The 13041-nt window shown below is 48.6% G+C and overlaps 1 protein-coding gene across 3 annotated transcripts in view; it reads left to right on the forward strand.

Moving 5' to 3' along the window:
- The window catches only part of Raf1 (Raf-1 proto-oncogene, serine/threonine kinase), an 84834-nt gene that overhangs the window by 3671 nt on the left and 68122 nt on the right, over positions 1-13041 (forward strand). The window contains exon 1 of one of the 3 annotated variants that reach the window (XM_047534665.1): positions 12483-12854. The exons of 1 other annotated variant lie outside the window; for it this stretch is intronic. The gene's annotated coding sequence lies outside the window, so the exon portion shown is untranslated. Of the gene's footprint in view, positions 1-12482; positions 12855-13041 lie in introns of those variants that run through there. One more of the 3 variants, XM_047534667.1, reaches the window with a different exon arrangement.

The raw sequence follows: 13041 nt of genomic DNA on the forward strand, positions 1-13041 counted from the left end.
TAGAAAGACTTCTATAATTTCAAATTCTCCAGATCTGGGAGGGTAACTCAGTGGCAGAGTGAACATACTCAGTATGTTCAAGGACCTGGCTTCTGTCCCCACCCCTCTAAATAAATAAATGTGGAAATTCTTCCCAACCATCATCACAATAATAACCATCCCAACAAAAATCGCTAAAAATAAAAACAACTTCAATATTAAAAGGTAAAGTCAAGGAATACACCTTTTCTGCAAATATAAACGATTAGATCATATTATTATTAATTTTAAAAACATTTTTCTTAGTTGTTAATGGACCTTTCTTTCATTATTTATTTATTTATTTAATTTATTATTTATATTTAATTTATTTATGTGCAGCACTGAGAATTGAACCCAGTGCCTCACACATGCCAGCTGAGCGTTCTACCACGGAGCCACAGTCCAGCCGGTTAGATCCTATTATGATCATAAAAAATAATTCACACATATGGATTAAAAAAAAAAAAAAAAAACACCAATATCCAGATGGGTCAAGGTCATGAATAGATAAATCAGAAAACAGGAAATGTATATGCAGGGACATATTCACTCCTAGGATTAATGAAAAAGGTACAAGTTAAAACAGTGATCCTTTCTTTTTTCTAATCATCAACAGGAAAAAAAAAAAAAAATATATATATATATATATATATATATATATATATATATATATATATTTCATGCCGGCCCAAGTGTAGTGAAACTGGGCTGCTGGTGGCAGTTAAATTGGTGCCCTTAAGGACAACACGCTGCCTGTATAGATCAAGGGCCATAAAAAAGATTGTACCCGTGGATCCAGTTAGTCCGTCGCCAGGGCTCTAGGCTGCAGGAGGAACCTCCAGTGTGGGAAAGTATTTGACAGGCAGGGGAAAGCAACGCTGGTTGGATCCTTCTAGAAGCCAAGCTCTTTCCATATCTTATCTCATTTAATATGCCTTCAACAGCCTGGCGAAGTGTGTATTCTTTGCTCTCTTTACAGATAAGGAAACCAAAGTTCTGGGAGGTGAGGCCCCTGTCAAGGTCACATACATAGCTTGTAAATGACAGAGCTGGGCTTTGATCCTAGATGATCCAATCCTGTAACCATTATGCTTTCATCTCCCGGTGGCTGCCCAGCCAGCAGAGCACCCTGACCCTTCCTTCAGTCCAGCTCACCCGCCGGCCAAATGTGGGGGCGAGAGGGGGGTTTGTACTGAAGGATCGCCGTGATTTTCCAAGCCCTGAGCTTCTGTGACTCTTCATCGCTGTGAATAGAGCTCAGGAAAGACTAACACTGAAGAGAGTAAGAAACGTGCAGAAAATATGAGACTTCGTTTCTCCCTCTAGCTCTGGGACTGTCGGTCAAGATGAATCTTTGTTTTGGATTCGCATGTTGGAGTATACTGGTGTTTCCTTAATGAAGATCAGCTGCTTGATAGTTGAATGCCTGTTTATTTATCGAACAAATATAATGATTCAGGTTCTATGTCTGGAAGTTCCTTGTGAATTTTCTCCTTGTTTGAAGTTATAGCCAGATAGCTAGTTATTTTGTTTATTATTTTTTTTTATTTTTATTTTGTGCTCCTGGGGATGGAACCCACACCTGTAATCCCAGTGACTCTGGAGACTGAGGCAGGAGGATCTAAAGTGCGAGGCCAGCCTCAGCAATTTAGTGAAACCTAAGCAACTCAGTAAGACCTTGTCTCTTAAAAATAAATAAATAAATAAATAAATAAAGACTGGGGATGTGGCTCAATGGTTAAGTGCCCCTGGGTTCCAGTACAAAAAAAAAAAAAAAAAAAAATATATATATATATATATATATATATATATATATATTTGTTGTTTTTTGTTTTTGTTTTTTGAGAAAGGGTCTTACTAAATTGCCTCAAACTTGTGATCTTCCTGACTGGGTTTCCTGAGTCACTGGGATTACAGGCAGCACCAAGAAGCCCACTATGTGCTAAGCACACACTCTACCCCTGAGCTGTATCTCCAGGCCCTTAATTTCTATTAACCTGATAGTAGTAGCTAAGGTCGGCTCTCTTGTGACATCTTTACTCTTTTCCTTCTGGAAAGGTAGGTGAAGCTGAATATCTGAGGCTGGTATCTTCAAGCCTTGACCAAAGCTCTTCACTTCTCACTGACTCACAATTATAGGGCCAACGTCTGCTTATCAGGCTTGCAAATATTGCCAATAGTGGTGTAATAATAACCAAGTTTTCACATATACCGAACCTAGTCTGGTGGAGCTGGTCGACTGGCTTCTCCGATAGGAAACTCTGTGAATCTACAGCAGCTTCAGAGGCTGGTGGGTTGAAGCAAGTTATCTGAGGGCACTGGGTTAGACTTTTACCTCCATTGGCCTGTGGGGATCAGAACACTCCTTCAGTTCAGGACAGTGTCCCTCTGGAAATGTGCACAGGCCTCTCACATCATGATCTCCATGTGTGCTGGAAGAACTCAATACTCAGTTTCCAGAGAGCAACTCAGTGGCTCATGGCTGGGGCATCTAAGCACGGGGTCGGGGGTTGGTTCCAGGATCCAGCAGAGAGCAAAATTCCCAGGCCCTCAAGTCCCTGATGTGAAATGGCACGGTTATTTGCATAGAACTCCTGTATACTTCTGATTATCTGTAGATGTCCTATTCCTAATACAATGCAAATGATAAGTAAATAGTTGTTAGACTGTATTGTTCAGAAAATAAGGGAAAGGGGGATGTGGTGGCCAAGTCTCTAATCCAAGGAACTGGGGAGGCTGAGGCAGGAGGATTGCAAGTTCAAGACCGGTTTTGGCAACTTAGTGAGACCTTGACTCAAAATGAAAAATAAAAAACTGGTGATGAAGCTCAGAGGTACACACACCCACACACACGCACAAACACACGCAGAGAAAGAAAAGTCTGTTCATGCTAGTATACACACAGTTTTCTTTTCTTTCTTTCTTTCTTTCTTTCTTTTTTTTTTTTTTTTGAGTATTTTCAATCTCTGGTTAGTTGAATCCCCAGATGCAAAACCCACAGATACTTAGGGCTGATACTATTAGGATTCTGTTACAAGCAATTGAAAAATCGCTGGGTATGGTGGTGCATGCCTGTAATCTCAGTGCCTTAGGAGGCTGAGGCAGGAGGATTGCAAGTTCAAAATCAGCCTTGGTAATTTAGCAAGGCCCTATTTCAAAATTAAAAGTATAACAAGGACTGGTGGGGTAGTTCAGTGGTTGAGTACCTGTGGGTCCAATCTTTGGTACTACACACACACACACACACACACACACACACCCAACAAAACAAAACAACAAAGCAAGTGATAGAAAACCTAACTCAAGTGGTGCACACCTATCATCCCAGGGGCTCAGGACGCTGAGGCAGGAGGATCACAAGTTCAAAGCCGGCCTCAGCAAAAGCAAGGTGCTAAGCAACTCAATGAGACCTTGTCTCTAAATAAAATACAAAATCGCCCTGGGGATGTGGCTTAGTGATTGAGTGTCCTTGAATTCAATTACTGGTACCCGCACCCCACCCCGCCACCCCAAAAAGAAGGAAATAAAGAAAGAAAAGAAAACCTAAATCAAGGATTTTTAGCATTAAAAGGGAATAGAATGCTGTGTGGAACTGAAAAGCCCAGGTCTGCACCTTGCAGTCCAGGGTGGTTTCAGGGCCAAGCCGAAGTCAGCAGGCCTGTTAAGGCTAGTTCTCAGGCCCTGTGCACTTGGCCGGTCTCAGGTCTCACCGAGAGGCAGCAGTAGAGAACTTGTGAAATAGATAAGTAAAACAGCAATAGATGACTATTAATATGGCAATAGATCACTAATACAACGATCCCTGAGCCAATCAATGACCAGGGGTGTGGTCTGAGCCCCAGCCAAACAGGCAAGCAGAGAGTAGGGGAGGGGTGGGTCCCCCAACCTTTGTTATGAGAAGGGAAGGCGAACAATGAAGACTTCCATAACCAACCACTTCAAATAGGGGTGAGGCCCGAGGTGGAGGGCAACTCAGGGGCTGCCCAGCCCCTTCCACCGAGCCAGCCATTACCTTCAACAAACCAGACTGGTTTCCCCGCGCATGCGCGCACTGCGTTCTCTATTGCTGCCTAACAAATTACCCCCAAATTTAGCAGCTAAAGCAAGAAGCATTTCTAATCCCAGAGTTGATGGGGAGCAGACATCCAGGTTCAGCTGGTGGTTCTGGCTCGGGGTGTCTCCTGAGCTGGCCTCACTGGGCCCTCAGTTATTTAAGGCTTGACTGGAGAATCTACTTCTAATCTCGTGCCTGTGGCTGTTGGCAGGAGGTTCCTCATCACGTGGGCTTCTTGTAGGGCTGCTCATGACAAGACTTCTCTCAGAGCAGATGACCCAAAAGAGACAGGAAGAGCCAGAAGTCACACTATTTATTTGTTTTCTTTTAAACCTTGGGTGTTTTCTCTTGGGCCCAGGGGCGCTCTCATCTGTAATCTGAGCCACACTAGAGACTGAGGCAGGAAGATCGCAAGTTCGAATCCAGCCTCTGCAAAGTAGTGAGACCCTGTTTCAAAATAAAAAAAAAAAAAAAAAAAAGGGCTGGGGATGTAGTTCAGTGTATGAGTGTCCCTGGGTTCAATCCCTAGTACAAAAAATAAATAAACAAATAAAGACTACCTGTTTAATCTTTGGGCTCTTCTTTCTCCCTCCCCTCTCTCTCCTCTTGTGGTGCTGGTCCCGAGCCTCATGCATGCTAGGCAAGCACTGTACCTCTGAGCTGCGCTCACCTAGTGTATTTTGTTAGCAGTACTGGGGATTGAGCCCAGAGATACTGTACCACTGAACCACATCTTCAACCCTTTCAATTTCTGTTCCTATTAAAAAAAAATAGATAGATATAGATATATAAATTCATTTGTTAATATAAATGTATATTAAGCTCAGTACTACCTGCTAAGAGATCAGGGTGGTAGGCTATAACAAAAATAAATAAGTTCCTCATCCCAGAGACTGAGAGATGCCTAAGCCACCTCCAGTTTCTGGTTTTTTTTTTTTTTCTTTTTTTCTTTTTTTTTTTTAGTTATGGTTGTTAATCGACCTTTCTTTGCAGTACTGGGAATTGAACCCAGGGATAGTCTACCATTGAGCTACACACTTACCTTTTTATTTTGAGATAGGATTTGATTAAGTTGCCTAGGGCCTTGCTAAGTTGCTGAGGCTGGCCTCAAACTTGTGATCCTCCTGCCTCAACCTCCCTAGTCACTGGGATTACAGGTGTGTGCCACCTTGCCTGGCCTAGAGTCTATCCTTAAAAAAAGAAAAAAAAAAAAAAAAGTGCTGGGAATGTAGCTCAGTGGTAGAGCGCCTGGGTTTTATCCCCGGTATTGCAAAATAAACGAACTAATGCTTTTAATTTCATAACTCTAGAAACATACTGCAAATTTAGGATCCTCTACAAGATTTACAGGATTTATCTTAAAATGTAATTCATAGGTTTGGCAGATTATTCTTTTCAAAGATGGCCGCAGCAAACTCTCTCATTCATAGGAATTTTAGCAACTCTACCAGTTCCCCATCAAGAGGTGGAGTCTCCTCTCCTCAACTCTGTTTTTCTTTTGTTGTACTGGGGTACGAATCCAGAACCTCTTTACCACAGAGCCACATTCTGGGCCCATTTTATTTTTAATTTTGAGACAGGATCTGGGTAAGTTGCTTAGGGCCTTGAATTGCTGAGGCTGGCCTCAAACTTAGGATCCTCCTGCCTCAGCCTCCTGATTCATTGGAATAAAGGTACTGCCCTGGCCCTTCCCTGGACTCTGGCTGGCTTGCGTGATGCTAGGTGAGTAGGTCCCGGATGCTTCTGCATTGTTCGTTGGCACTCGGAGGCCATGTGTGGGAATTCTAGCTGCCCTGAGACTGCCATGCTGGAAGGCCTGAGGAAGGCTGTGGGAGACACCCAGCTGGGCCTACAGTCAGGGTGGCTCCTTGTGTTAACAGCGGGCACTTGGAATACTTGTTACCGCGGTGGGGTCTGGTGACAAGTCTCCAGGTAAAAGCTGTGCAAGGAGTAGTTCCTCCTTTTTTTTTCTGGTCGATTTCTTTTTTCTTTTTTCTTTTTTTTTTGCGGTGCTGGGGATCGAACCCAGGGCCTTATGCTTGCAAGGCAAGCACTCTACCAACTGAGCTATCTCCCCAGCCTTTTTTTTTTTTTTAATAATTTATTTATTTTGATTCATTGTAAACAAATGGGGTGCAACTTATTTCTCCGGTTGTACATGAAGTAGAGTCGCACCATTTGTGTGATCATCCATGTACACAGGGTGATGCTGTTTGTCTCCATCTGTTATTTTCCCTTCCCCCACCCCTCCCGCCCTCTTTCCTCTATACAATCCATCCTTCCTCCATTCTTGCCTCCCTCCCACCCACCTCAATGTGTTTTCTGTGACCTTGTTTGGGGCCCTCCTTCCAAGGCCCTAAAACCCTTCTGGCATCTCTCCAGGGTCATCTCCATAATTTGGTGAGATTCAGCATAGAATGGAAATGTCGGTGTGGGGGGCGGGGCGTCCACAGCAGTAACATTTTGGGCTGGAAGGGCGAAGCTTCAGGGTAGAGCACTCACCTGGCATCGTGGGGTCCTGGGTTCCGCCCCAGCCCTGCAAAACCAAAATCATTCCACAGTAACCAACGAAAACAGAGTACTCTGGAACTTTCTCCATTCTTCCATAATCTCTCTTGACCTGTCAGGATTTCATGCTTGCTATTTGATGTTGTCCTTGCCCCAGCGTGGGGACACTCTCAGGGAGAGGGCAGAACCGGATGGGAGCCCGTGCACACTCAGCAGCTGGCTCCCTGTCCCCCCACCCACCCACCCACTACTTGCACCCCACCAGCTGCCAGATTTCTGAGCTGGGCTGGGGGTGGGGAAGCCATTCTCCCCGCCCCACTTGAACACTGTTCCAGCTCCTGGTGGAGAGTGACCTTGGGCAGTTACAACCACTGTCCCCGGATTGCACACTGCACCTGAGTGGGAGGTGGGAGAGAGCCAGGTAGCATGGGGTGAGGGCGGGGGGGAGGCTCAGAAAGAGGATCCGCAGGCAGCCAGAACCTCCAGGGAAGTAAAGAAGAGGCGACAGGTGGCCGAGGTGCAGGCTCCATTGTCCTTGGAACTTAGCTTACAAAACACAGATTCAAGGATAAAATCATTAAGAATTTCAGGACAGAGACTAGAGAGCATCAAGTCCCAAGTGTGAGAGCATTCTGAGTGTGTGTGTGTGTGTGTGTGTGTGTGTGTGTTCCTGTGTGACAAGCTGACCTCATGCCCCTGAGACCACCCTGCCCCCCAGCAACACAAGATAAGATGCTTTAATAGGAATTTAGGCCTCCCCAAAACCGTGTGAGGTGGCCTGTCCCTCCCACAGGAAACCTCTCAGGCAGTTGGTCTGGCGGAGTCACACAGCCAAGCGCGAAAGATGGGAATTCAGTCTGACTCCAAAGCTCGTGCCGCTTCTGCTAGAGAAAGCAACAGGCCAGGGAAGAGCAGGGGACGCAATGAAGTTTGGGTCATTACTGTCTGAGGAGGTGCCAGGAAGTTGTCCATAACCAGATTTAAAGGCGGGAAAAGCATTTCCCGCAGAGGGAACAGCATGAACAAAGTCACCAAGCGGCTCTAGTCCCACTGTGAAGGCACGAGGGCAGAGGAGTCGTCGTTTTGGGGATAAGAGGCATCAGACAGAGGGAAGCACAGAGATAGATTTCAACAGGAAAGGCCAAATGCTGCCAAGGGCCCTCAGGCTTGGGCTTGGGAAATCCCCCTGGGATGTGACGGGGGACCACTGAGGGCAGTGTACATTCTGGGAATGGCTGTGCAAGGCAGACTGTTGGGGGCTTTGAGAGGGTTGGAGGAAGAAATTGACCTGTGTCGGGACCAGGTTTGGATGAACACTGACCCCAAAAAGGCAAGAAGGCAAGAATTAGAGTAGTAAATGGAAAAGATTAAAGGTCATTTGAAAGTGCCCATGTTTTCTTCTTTAGGACCTGATGTATTAGTCCATTTTCTGCTGCTACAACAAAATACCTGAAGCTGGGTACTTTATAAGGAAAAGAGGTTTATTTTGCTTGCTTGGTTTGGGAGGTCTCAGAGCATATTGTTGGCTTCTGCTCAGCACAGGTGAGGGTTTTTTGGCAGATGTCACAATGACTGGAATGCATGCGAGTGATCAACATGGCCAGACAAGGAGCCAGAGAGATTCAGGGGCCAGTTTTGTTTTTTAATAACAAGCTTTTTTCTTTCTTTTTTTTTTTTTTTTTTTTTGCAGTGTTGAGGTTTAACTCAGGAATGCTTTACCACTGAGCTATATCCCCAGCCCTTTTAATTTTTACTTTGAGAGAGGATCTCTTTAAGTTGCTCAGGTTGGCCTTGAACTTGTGATCGTCCTGCCTCAGTCTCCCTAGTAACGGGGATTACAGGTTTGCACCGCCATCTTGAAGGAACTAACCAGGGTCCCACGGGACCTAGATCAATCCCTTCTAAGGGTGGTGCCTCCATTGGCCTCATGACCCCCCACCAGGCCCCACATCTTAAGGTTCCACCACCACACTGGGGACCAAGTTTCTGGGGGAAACACATTCCAAACCACATCCGTATATCCAAACCACAGCACCCGGTGACTTGTCCGTGTACGGTGGGCAGAGGCAGGTCAGGGAGATGCTGGAGACATGGTCCCTGGGCACATTGTGCTCTTGTGTTCCACTGCCTCCCAACAAGGCCAGAAGGTCACTGTTCCTCCTCCTCCTTCACCTGAGAGACAGGGCGAGAATCACAGGAGCGAGGGGGGACTGGGAGTCGGTCTCCAATCTGTCTGGCTCCGGAGCTCAAGTTGGCCCCTCCGTGTGAAGGAGAGAGGAGGGATTTGGTTTATCAGAGAAATTATGTTCTCCTCGAGAGCTGCTCGAGGCGGCCTATGCTGGGTACGGGGCATGACCCCGGGCCCTGGGCTCCTGTTGAAGGTCTTCAGCCCTGAGGGGCACTGGAGTCTGGAGGGGAGTCCTTTTTTTGTCTGTTTGGCACTGAGGATTGAACCCAGCAGTGCTCCACCTCTGGGGTACACCCCCAGCCCTTTTGATTATTTCGTAAAATTTTGAGACTGGGTCTCACTAAATTGCTGAGGCTGACTTTGAACTTGGACTCCACCTGCCTCAGCCTCCCGAGTTGCTGGGATTACAGGCGTGTGCCCCAGTCCCTGGCTGAGAAAGTGGGTGCGGAGGGACTGCTGTGGACAGTCCTCCCCAGAGGTAAGCCCGGGGACCGGGCAGACCTAGCGTCACTGCTTAGCTAGGGCACCTTTGCTCAGGGTTCTGCAGCTGAAGAGCTGGAACAGGACAAGGATGTGGTGCTAGGAAACAGGGAGGGATCAGGCAAACATCCGGGTCCCAGAAAATCCCAGAATGCCCTGAGGCCTGGGTAGCATGCTTGTGAGGGTCTCTCACTGGGCTTGTGGGTGAGAGGGAGTGGGGACCACGAAAGTGGGACAGCTCATTCCCTCATCTCTCAATCTGTTTCCAGTGTGGACTATTTTATCTGCTCTCCAGACCAGATTTCTTAAAAAAAATTTTTTTTTTTTTGGTACTGAACGCAGGGGTGCTTAACCACTAAGCCACATCCCCAGCCCTATTTTGTATTCTGTTTAGAGACAGGGTCTCACTGAGTTGCTTAGTACCTTGCTGTTGCTGAGGTTGGCTTTGAACTTGCGATCCTCCTGCCTCAGCCTCCTGAGCTGCTGGGATTACAAGTGTGTGCCACCCTACCCAGCCTGTTTTGAGTGGGTAATTCACTCACTCACATAGTTAAAAAATTAAAAATTATAAAAAGAGCTACCAGTGAATACTGCTTTTTTTCACTCTCGTACACCAGCTACCCAGTTCCCACCCTCCCCTGGCCTGTGATCATTGTTAGTAGCATTTTATGTGACCTCCAGACGTACTTTAAGCCTCTGTGAGCAAATGCTGTCCTCCCTTTTCACAGAAAGGAGCACAATGTTCACATTGTTTTGTCTGTTTTTCATTCAACAGTATTTCTTGGATGTCTTTCCACATCAGTACACAGTTCATTATTCTAACAGCTGCATGATATTTGTTTAGATCACGGCAATGTGACAAGGAATAAACTGTTTATACATCATCTCATACATGTCCGAGTACATCTGTAGGATAAATTCCCAGAGGAAGAATTCCTAGGACAAAAGATACATGCATTTATTTTTATATTTTGGTACTGGGGATTGAACCCAGGAGTGCTTTACTAGTGAGCTACATCCCCACCCCTTTTTATTTGATTTTGAGACAGGGTCTTGCTAAATTGCTGGGACTGGCGTTGACTTGAGACCCTCCTGTCTCAGCCTCCCAAGCTGCTGGGATTACAGGTGTGTGATGACGCCTGGCTCCTTAGCTTCCCAAGATGACTGCACTAGGCTATCCTGCAGATGACATCAGGGCATGGGGGTGGTAAGCCCCTCACCCCATCATGGGCCATCATAAAGTGCCCCTTATGACCTTAGGGGGTTGACACTGGGCAAGACATCTGCTCCTGCAGACCTCCCCTTCACTTCTCTCTTCATTGCCTGTCCCAGGGAAGCAAACTCCAACCCTGCAGAACTGCTTGCTGTGTCCTAAACATGTCACCCTGGTCCCGCCTCTATCCCTGGCCCTCCTGCTCTGCACTCCTTTTCTTCTCAAGCTGGAAAATTCCGACTCATCCTTTAACACTTGGCTTAAGAGTTCTCTCTGCAGAGGCTTTTCTGGCCTGCCCCGGCAGCGCAGGTCACTCTCTTCCTCCGCCGGGTGCCCTCCGAATCACCTGGGGACTGTTTATTGACATTGCTCTTTCCCAGCACCCTTCCCAGGCCAGACCCACACTTCAAACTCATCTGTGAGTAAAATTAAGCTCACCAGAGGCAGGATGGCATGGGAAGGTCACAGGCAGCAGTATCAGTCTGGATATGGCTCTAGCCTGTCCTTACTTAGCCAGCCTCATCTCTTTCTGGCGCTCTTCGCTCTCATCATTCCCTTGCCACTTCATGGCCCTTGGCTCCTGCACATGCTGTTCCAACTGCTTAGAACCACACTTAGTACTGGGGTACTGGGGATTGAACTCGGGCATTTTACCACTGAGCTGCATCCCCAGTCCTTTTATTTGTTTATTTAAATTTCGAGACAGGGTCTCACTAAGTTGCTGAGGCTGGCCTTGAACCTGTCATCCTCCTGCCTCAGCCTTCCAAGTTCAGTCACTGGGATACAGGCATATAACACCATGTCTGTCTTTCTCACCCTTCAGTGCCCTGTTTAACTGTCACTTAGAGGAGGGCTTCCTGGACTCCTGAAATCTAAAGGCACACCCTTTCCTAATAATTCTGTAGTCATCCTCTTCAGTGATTTATCACAGTGCTGATGGTCGTGTCCTGTGGGTTTACTTGTCTGCTGCTTGTGGCCACCGCTAGACTTTAAAGCCCCGACTTGTTCACTGTTACAGGGCCAGTGCTCACACAGGGCGCGACCTTCAGGCTCAGGCATTGCATAAGTCTTTTCTTTTTATTAACTTTTGCAGCTGTAGGGACTAAACCGAGAACCCTGTGCGTGCTAGGTATGCGTTCTTTCACTGAGCTACATGCCCAGCCTTGACTTTGGGACTAAAATGTTGAGGCAGGATCTCACAGAATTGGCCCAACCTGGCGTCGAACTTGCGATCCTCCTGAGAAGCTGGGACTACAGGAGTGGGCCACCGCGCCAGCTTCGGCTCCTTTTTAAAAAGCAGATGGATAGCAAGCCATAGTGTCGACACTGGATCGTTCCTTCAGCTTCCCATCAATTCACACTTGCCCCCATGTTTCTCTAATGAAAACGACCTGGTAATAAACATCTTCGGACCAGACTTTCGGTGCGTTTGCGTACTTATTTCTCTAGAATTAGTGCCAAGGCGTGGAGCTGCTGGGAGCAAGGGTCCAAGCTCTAGAAACGTGGACAGGTAAAGCCAAATTGCCCTCGGGTATCCATGCCTGCCCGCGCAGGTTTCACTGCACCTGAGACCAAATCGGATCATCCGTTTTTAACTTTGCCTCAAACTCCTAGTTTGCAAATGAGGAAACTTTCCCACGCAGCCGGTAAAAGTGGCGGAGCCGCGGCTTGTCGACCCCTCGGGGGAGGACGCTCCAGAGCTGGACACGGTGCTGTGTGTCCAGGGCAGGACTGGCCACCCGAGGGCCTTGCGGTGCTGGCAGACGGGCTGTCCTCCTCCCTCTAGGCCTCACGCTCCTCCACCTGCTCTTCCCGATTACCGATCGCTTCTCCCGAGAGCCAGGCACTCAGCGGCGCCTCACAGCCTCTTTAGCTCCGAAATGGCGGCCGCCGGCATCGCGAGGACACGCCCCGGAGGCGGGGCCTGAGCTCAGGCCCGACCGATAGATCCCCGAGCCAAGTGAGAAGTCGACAGCCCGCCGGGAGAGCCAGCTGGCGCTGCCTCGGAGAGCCGGTGGCGCCGCAGGTCGGGAAGTAGAGCACCGAGCAGACGGCTCGCCTGCCGGGGCCGCCCGAGAGTGTCTTCATCGCGGGCGTTCGGGCCGCCATCTTAGATGGCGGGAGTCAGAGGAGAACGAGCGTAAGGCGGGAAGGCTTCTCTGCGGCTCTCCTTGGGTCTCCAAAAGGGCCAGCTGACCGGGCTTTGGGGCGTGTGCCCTGAGGCGCGGAGCGCAAGTGCGACGATGCGGGGTCTTCCCGGGGACCCGTCCCCTGGGCTGGGGACGCGTCGAATGTGACCGCCTCCCGTTCCCTCACCCGCCGTGGGGAGGAGGAGCGGACCAGACGCAGCCGCCGGACGACAGGACACCGGGGCGGCCTGGCTCCCTCAGGTAGGCTGTGAGGCTGGGTGGTGGATGCGGGGGGAGTCGGGCGGCGGGGCCCGGGGTGCTGGCTGCTCCGGTGAGCGGGCCTGGGCGGCGCTGACGGAGCGGCCCCGCGGCTGCCAGGCGGAGGGCCCGGGCCCGGCCGCTGTCACCCCGGGTGGCGCGGGGCGGGCGGGGGCCCCGGGGCCGGGTG

The sequence above is a fragment of the Sciurus carolinensis genome, chromosome 19, assembly GCF_902686445.1.
Source record: "Sciurus carolinensis chromosome 19, mSciCar1.2, whole genome shotgun sequence".
NCBI lineage: Eukaryota > Metazoa > Chordata > Mammalia > Rodentia > Sciuridae > Sciurus > Sciurus carolinensis.